Genomic DNA, 7773 nt, shown 5'->3' on the forward strand with positions numbered 1-7773 from the left:
ATCGCATATGTGGGTGGTGGAACTGAAAGGTTGGATATGGTATAGTGAGCAGGGCTAGAGGCTCTACAGTGAAATAAGCCAATAAACACTAACCATAACAGCAATGGACAAGGCATATTGACATTAAGGAGAGGCATGCTTAATCGAGTGATCATAAGGGTCCAGTGAGTAGAGGTTGGTTGGGGTCACGGCGATCCAGACAGCTGGCCGGGTAGATGGCTATCGGTAGCAAGATAGCATAGGATGGAGGTCTATTTTTAGTCACCTCGTGCGTTTCCGTCGGTAGATTAGTGGGGTTCCGTGTGGTAGAGTGGATCAATCCAATTGGCAAAATAGATATAGTTATAGTGACCCAAGAAAAATTGTCCAATATACTTATTCAGATAGCAGCCGATAAGACAGCTAACGATTAGCGGGCCCCAGATGAGCGTTCAGGTAACGTTGCGACGGAGGTGCCAGTTGGATAACTCCCTCGGGCAGATAACATCGGTAGTCCAGTCGTGAAGGCCCGGTGGGGCTCCGCATCGGCAGTAAAACGGGTCCGGATAGGTGATTGTAGCCCAGGAATGGCTGATGGAACTCTTCAGCTGGCTAGCTCCGGAATAATTTAAGTTTGCTCCGGGATCGACGTAAGGCAATAGACACACGGTTTGCAGCTAGCTAGCTGCGAAATCAAGGTGTAAATGTCCAGAGCTTGCGGTTGTAATCCGGGGATATTCCCTCTAAGGCAGTGGGAATAATCCGTACCAGTCAAAAGTTTGGACACAACTACTCAGTCAAGGGTTTTTCTTTATTTTTAATATTTTGTACATTGTAGAATAATAGTGAAGACATCAAAACTATGAAATAACACATGGAATTGTGTAGTAACCCAAAAAGTTATTTTAAATACAGTGGCAAACATTTTCTAAAAACCTGATTTCGCTTTGTCATTATGGGGTATTGTGTCTAGATTGCTGAGGATTTAATTAAATTTTTTTTTTTTTTTTTTTTTAGAATAAGGTTGTAATGTAACAAAATGTGGAAAAAATCTAGGGGTCTGAATACTTTCTGAAAGCACTGTATGACATTTGAGGTTTGATAAACTATATAGGACCATATGATGATGAAATGTCATTCAGAGTTCATGAGCAGTCTGATGGATGGATAGATAGTAAGATTTAGTGATTTACTGTATATTCCATCCAGACTATTATTTCTCAAACATCAAACCGTTATTACACGTGGAAGGGATTTTTTAAAACATTTTTCGAATAGTTATTTATTGGTCCACAAAATGTGCGTCCTTCATGCTCATGCATTTTTTTTCTTGTCTTCTGCATTCCCTTATAGAATACAGAATCATCAAGACAATTGGGGAGAGGACATTTGCATTTGTTTTAAGGACCAAATGTCTAAAGGATGGAAAGTACTATGTCTGTAAGACAGTAAAACAGCCTCTAGAAAGGTAATTCAACTCACAGACTAGCAGACATGTGCACCTTGTAATACAGACATTAATGCACACAACTTTAATTGACATGGTGATACATAAAACTCTAGAGAGGAGATAGAGGAGAGAGAAAGAGAGGAGAGAAAGGGGTAAGAGGGAAGTGGGGGGGAGAGAGAAGAGAGGAAAGAGGGTAGAGAAGGGAGAGAGCAGAAAAAGAGGGAAGAGAGAGGAGGGAGGTGAGAAGGGAGAGAGAGAGAGAGAGAGAGAAAGAGAGGAGAGAAAGGGGTAAGGGGGAAGTGGGGGGGAGAGAAGAGAGAGGGTGGAGAAGGGAGAGAGCAGAAAGAGAGGGAAGAGAGGGGAGAGAGAGAGGAGGGAGGTGAGAGGAGAGAGAGAGAGAAAGAGATGAGAGAAAGGGGTAAGAGGGAAGTGGGGGGGAGAGAGAAGAGAGAGGGTAGAGAAGGGAGAGAGCAGAAAGAGAGGGGAGAGAGAGAGGAGAAAGGGGAGAGAGAGGGGAGAGGGGGAGAGGAGAGAGAGAGGGGAGACAGAGGAGAGACGGGAGAGAGGAGAGAATGGCGTAAGAGGGAAGTGGGGGGGAGAAGAGAGAAGGGAGAGAGCAGAAAGAGAGGAAAGAGAGGGGAGAGAGAGGAGGGAGGGGAGAAAGGGGAGAGAGAGGAGGAAGGGGAGAGAGAGGGGAAAGAGGAGAGAGAGAAGAGGGAGGGAAGGGAGAGGAGAGAGAGGGGAAAGAAGAGAGAAAGAAGAGGGAGAGAGGGGAGAGAGATGGGAAATATGAGAGAAAGGAGAGGGAGGGGAGAGGTGAGGGGAGAGAGATGGGAAAGATGAGAGATAGGAGAGGGAGGGGAGCAAAGAGTGAGAGGGGAAAGAGGGGAAAGAGAGGGGAGAGAGCCAGCGCTGTGGACCACCTTAGGCATGGCAGATGACAGGTGTCACATATACACGCACAGAATCTGTCTCACCTTAACCAGAATGTTCTCTGGTTTGACGTCTCGGTGGAAGAGACCATGAATGTGGGGAGAGAAGTTACATGTCAGAAAAATGTACTGAAATGACCCTTGACACACACACACACACACACACACACACACACACACACACACACACACACACACACACACACACACACACACACACACACACACACACACACACACACACACACACACACACACACACACACACACACACACACACACACACACACACACACACACACACACACACACACACACACACACACACACACACACACACACAAAAAACCCTGTGTCATACTCATAGATGCTAATCAAGCATGTATAAAATTACCCAGACTGATTGTAGCTGTCCCCCCAGTAACCAGGGCCTGTCCCTACCCCACGTCCTCCTTCTGCACTGCCAGGATCCACCGTGAACGCCTCCCTGCCATCGTATCTAGGACCTGCCACTCACCGTGACAGAAGCAGGTCAGTGGTCAAAAACACAGGCTCCATCCCAGAACTCGTTCCTCCCTGACCTCCCTTTCCTGAAGCTGCTTTTTATTGGATTTGAGTTCATGTACAGAGACAGACAGAAGTTCAATATAAACAAAGTGCAGATATGTTATGTTTGAATCATGTTCTTATGCCTATCATTGTTAGTAATGCTCACTGTTTTTACAATGTGGAATTACATTTTAGGTGTGGTGATGTAAAGGCATATTTCCATCTCTGTATGGGCAGCAGTTATATTCTACCCTACTCTGATAAAGGTATTTATAGGTTCTGTCTTGTCCCTCCAGCCCAGAGAGGAGTCCCATCACCAGGCCTTGGACAGCTGCACCATGCCCCCTGCTGGGTAGTACCAGTGATTTGGTGTTGTTCCTATCTGTTTTGTACAACTTTTGATGACCCACTGTCCATATATTAAGGCAGATTCTACCTGTTTGTGTATAACATCACATTGTATGTTTCTGCATATGTACCAATATGTTCTATACCTGTCAAGGACTGAACTGGACATCCAATCACGTTCCTGTAATAGCAGGGTATATTCCTCATACCAGCTTATAGAAGCAGCACATAACTGTGTTAGCAGTGAAAATGTATAAACATTATAGATTTGTGAATTTTTATGTGTTTACAAACTAAAAATGTCCTCCTTTTTATCAAAATACTTCCTCTAAAGGCTGATATCCCACCTTGGTAATAGAGGGAATTTCAATTGTTAGAGAGGTAAATGTAACTGAAACCAAACATGAACCTCTATAAACATGAGAATGAATATGAATGTCGATGTCTCCAACTGGTCCTTCTTTCAGTGGTTATTTCAGCTCAGACCACTTCTGTTTTTCTGAGGCTGAGCAGAGAGAAAAAGAGGTCATTACACTTCACCCTAAAAATAACATAGCTAGTAATTTCACGCTTTCAAAATAATACAAAATAAATATTCAAATCAAATCAAACGTTAGTAGTCACATGCGCCGAATACAACAGGTGTAGACCTTACAGTGAAATGCTGAATACAACAGGTGTAGACATTACAGTGAAATGCTTACTTACAAGCCCTTAACCAACAGTGCAGTTCAGTAAAGAGTTAAGAAATTATTTACCAAATAAACTAAAGTTAAAAATAATAAAAGTAACACAATAAAATAACAATAACGAGGCTGTATACAGGGGGTACCGGTAACGATTCAATAAGGGGGGTACAGGTTAGTAGAGGTGATCAGGCCTACCACTGATGTGTCGTCAGCAAACTTAATGATGTTGTTGGAGTTGTGTTCGGCCGCTCTGTCATAGGTGAACAGGGAGTACAGGAGAGGACTAAGCACACACCCCTGAGTGGCTCCAGTGTTGAGGATCATCATGGCAGACGTGTTGTTGCCTACCCTTACCACCTGGGGGCGGCCCATCAGGAAGTCCAGGATCCAGTTGCAGAGTGAGGTGTTTAGTTCCAGGGTCCTTAGCTTAGTGATGAGCTTTGTGGGCACTATGGTGTTGAACGCTGAGCTGTAGTCAATGAATAGCATTCTCACATAGTTGTTCCTTTTGTCCAGGTGGGAAAGGGCAGTGTGGAGTGCGATTGAGATTGCGTCAAATGCGGATCTGTTGGGGCGGTATGCGAATTGGAGTGGGTCTAGGGTGTCCAGGATGCTGCTGTTGATGTGACCCATGACCAGGCTTTCAAAGCACTTCATGGCTACCGACGTCAGTGCTGCGGGCGGTAATTATTTTGGCAATTTACCTTTGCTTCCTTGGGCACAGGAACTATGGTGGTCTGCTTGAAACATGTTAGTATTACAGACTCAGTCAAGGAGAGGTTGAATATGTCAGTGAAGACACTTGCCAGACGGTCAGCGCATGCTTTGAGTACACGTCCTGGTAATATGTCTGGCCCCGCGGCTTTGTGAATGTTGACCTGTTTAAAGGGGTTGTTTACATCGGCTACCAAGAGTTGTTATCATACAGTTGTCCGGAATTCTGGTGCTCTTATGCATGCTTCAGTGTTGCTTGCCTCGAACTGAGCATAAAAGGCATTTAGCTCGTCTGCTAGGCTCGCGTCACTAGACAGCTCACAGCTGGGTTTCCCTTCGTAGTCCGTAATAGTTTTCAGACGAGCGTCAGAGCCGGTATAGTAGGATTCAATCTTAATCCTGTATGGACGCTTTGCCTGTTTGATGGTTCGTCTGAGGGCGTAGCGGGATTTCTTATAAGTGTCCGGATTGGTGTCCGCTCCTTGAAAGCGACAGCTCTGGTCTTGAGCTCGATGCAGATTTTGCCTGTAATCCATGGCTTCTGGTTGGGATATGTACGCAAGGTCACTGTGGGGACGACGTCGTCGATGCACTTATTGATGAAGACGATGACTGAGGTGGTATACTCCTCAATGCCATTGGATGAATCCCGGAACATATTCCAGTCTGTGCTAGCAAAACAGTCCTGTAGCATAGCATTCGCGTCATCTGACCACTTCCGTATTGAACGAGTCACTGATACTTCCTGCTTTAGTTTTGCTTGTAAGTAGGAACCAGGATATAATTACGGTCAGATTTGCCAAATGGAGGACGAGAGAGAGTTTTGTATGTGTCTCTGTGTGTGGAGTAAAGGTGGTCTAGAGTTGTTTTTCCTCTGGTTGCACATGTGACATGCTGGTAGAAATGAGGTAAAACAGATTTAAGTTTGCCTGCATTATAGTCCCTGGCCACTAGAAGCGCCTTTTCATGATTAGCATTTTCTTGTTTGTTTACAGCCTTATACAGCTGGTTGAGTGCCGTATTAGTAAAAGCATCGGTTTGTGGGGCTAAATAGACAGCAATTAATAATCTTGGTAGATAGTGTGGTCTACAGCTTATCATGAGTTACTCTACCTCAGGTGAGCAATACCTCGAGACTTCTTTAATATTAGACATCGCACACCAGCTGTTATTGACAAATAGACACACACCCCGCCCCTCGTCTTACCAGAAGTAGCTTCTCTGTCCTGCCGATGCATGGAAATCCCGCCAGCTGTATATTGTCCGTGTCGTCGTTCAGCCACGACTCGGTGAAACATAAAATATTAGTTTTTAATATCCCGTTGGTAGGATAATCTTGATCGTAGATCATCCATTTTGTTTTCCAATGATTACACGTTGGCCAATAGAACGGATGGCAGTGGGGGTTTACTGACTCACCTATGAATTCTCAGAAGGCAGCCTGACCTCCGCCCCATTTTTCTCCGTCTTTTCTTCACGCAAATGACAAGTTTGGGCCCGTTCCCGAGAAAGCAGAATATCCTTCGCGTCGGACTCGTTAAAGAAAAAATCTTTGTCCTGTTCGAGTTGAGTAATCACTGTTCTGATGTCCAGAAGTTTCCGCTCATAAGAGACGGGACAAGCAACATTATGTACAAAATAAGGAAATAAAGAAGGTACAAACAAAGTGAAAAAACTAACTAAATAACACAGTTGGTTAGGAGCACATAAAACGGCAGGCTTCCCCTCCGGCGACATTGTTCAAATATTGAGATGCATTTGCATTTTGCAACTCAACAACATAGAAAGTAGAATATATTAAGCTTGGTATATATGATGTATTTGTAACAGTAAAATTGAAATATCTCCTTGTCTTTCACAGTCTCCCTGTCCACAACAGTGACAGATCAATTTGTAAGTCGCTCTGGATAAGAGCGTCTGCTAAATGACTTAAATGTAATGTAAATGTTAAATGTAAATCTAAAGCCTGATGGAACAGTGACGATCTAAACCTGATGGAACAGTGACAGATCTAAAGCCTGATGGAACAGTGACAGATCTAAAGCCTGATGGAACAGTGACAGATCTAAAGCCTGATGGAACAGTGACAGATCTAAAGCCTGATGGAACAGTGACATTAAGGTGCTCTCTACTCACTTTTGACGGAAGGTGTAACTCACACATCATTAGTGGTGTTACACTGAGCTGGTGGATGAGACAAGTACTGATCTGCAGTGAGACTCCAGATATCAGGTCACACAACATTCTCTGTGTCATCACTGTGACAATCCAGAGGGAGGACAACAACAGGAAGTGGACCCGTCAGCTGACTGAAGGAGGAAAAGTGAAGACCTCCATTGACTTCACCTCCATGTTCTCAGGAAGGTATGTATTCTTGTTATAATTTGGAAATAAAGTTAACAACATTTGTAATGTCATTAAAGTGAATGTCAAACCTGATCCTTTCTCCTGATATCAGTGATTAGTGAACAAACATACTGCTCTCTACTGTATGTGTCTGATGATGAGTTATTTAAAAATGACCTTAGAGAATATTCTTCTCCTAGTATCAGTCTACTCTTAGTATATGGCTACATTTCATTCCAATTTTTTCTTCCCTTATTCACTCCCCTTCATAGATCTCAGACGGGTGGACGTAAGGAGTTGTTCCGTCTAGTTTTCCAACACATTTCTTTCACATATCCAATCCTACCAGAGTTAAAGAGGGCAAAAGGGAGGGAACATTCACATCCCACAGGAATGAAACACAGCCTTTACCTTTGTTGGAACTTCAAATGATATCAGCAGTAAACTGGTGATTTTATCATGGGTGACTGAGGTGTAACACTGTGCTTCATTTCTACCATAACCCCTGACCTCTGACCCCTGGGTTAACCCGACAGTACCCCGTGCCAGAGAGCAGGATCCACAACTACATGTATCAGCTCTGCAAGTCTCTGGACCACATACACAAGTAATCACAGATGAGCATTAGGAGAGCAGGCTCCCTTCTGGTGTGTGTGTGTGTGTGTGTGTGTGTGTGTGTGTGTGTGTGTGTGTGTGTGTGTGTGTGTGTGTGTGTGTGTGTGTGTGTGTGTGTGTGTGTGTGTGTGTGTGTGTGTGTGTGTGTGTG

At 44.2% G+C, this 7773-nt stretch overlaps 1 long non-coding RNA gene across 2 annotated transcripts; it reads left to right on the plus strand.

The window, feature by feature from the left end:
- Positions 1–1331: 1331 nt before the first annotated feature.
- Positions 1332–3691, plus strand: LOC139582228 (uncharacterized). 2 transcript variants are annotated; one of them, XR_011676317.1, is made up of 3 exons: positions 1332–1447; positions 2783–2892; positions 3207–3691. It is a non-coding gene; the product is annotated as an uncharacterized lncRNA (long non-coding RNA). The 2 variants fall into 2 exon arrangements; XR_011676316.1 differs by having other exon boundaries at positions 1338–1447; positions 2829–2892.
- The last annotated feature ends 4082 nt before the right edge of the window (positions 3692–7773 follow it).

This window comes from Salvelinus alpinus, chromosome 8, assembly GCF_045679555.1.
Source record: "Salvelinus alpinus chromosome 8, SLU_Salpinus.1, whole genome shotgun sequence".
NCBI lineage: Eukaryota > Metazoa > Chordata > Actinopteri > Salmoniformes > Salmonidae > Salvelinus > Salvelinus alpinus.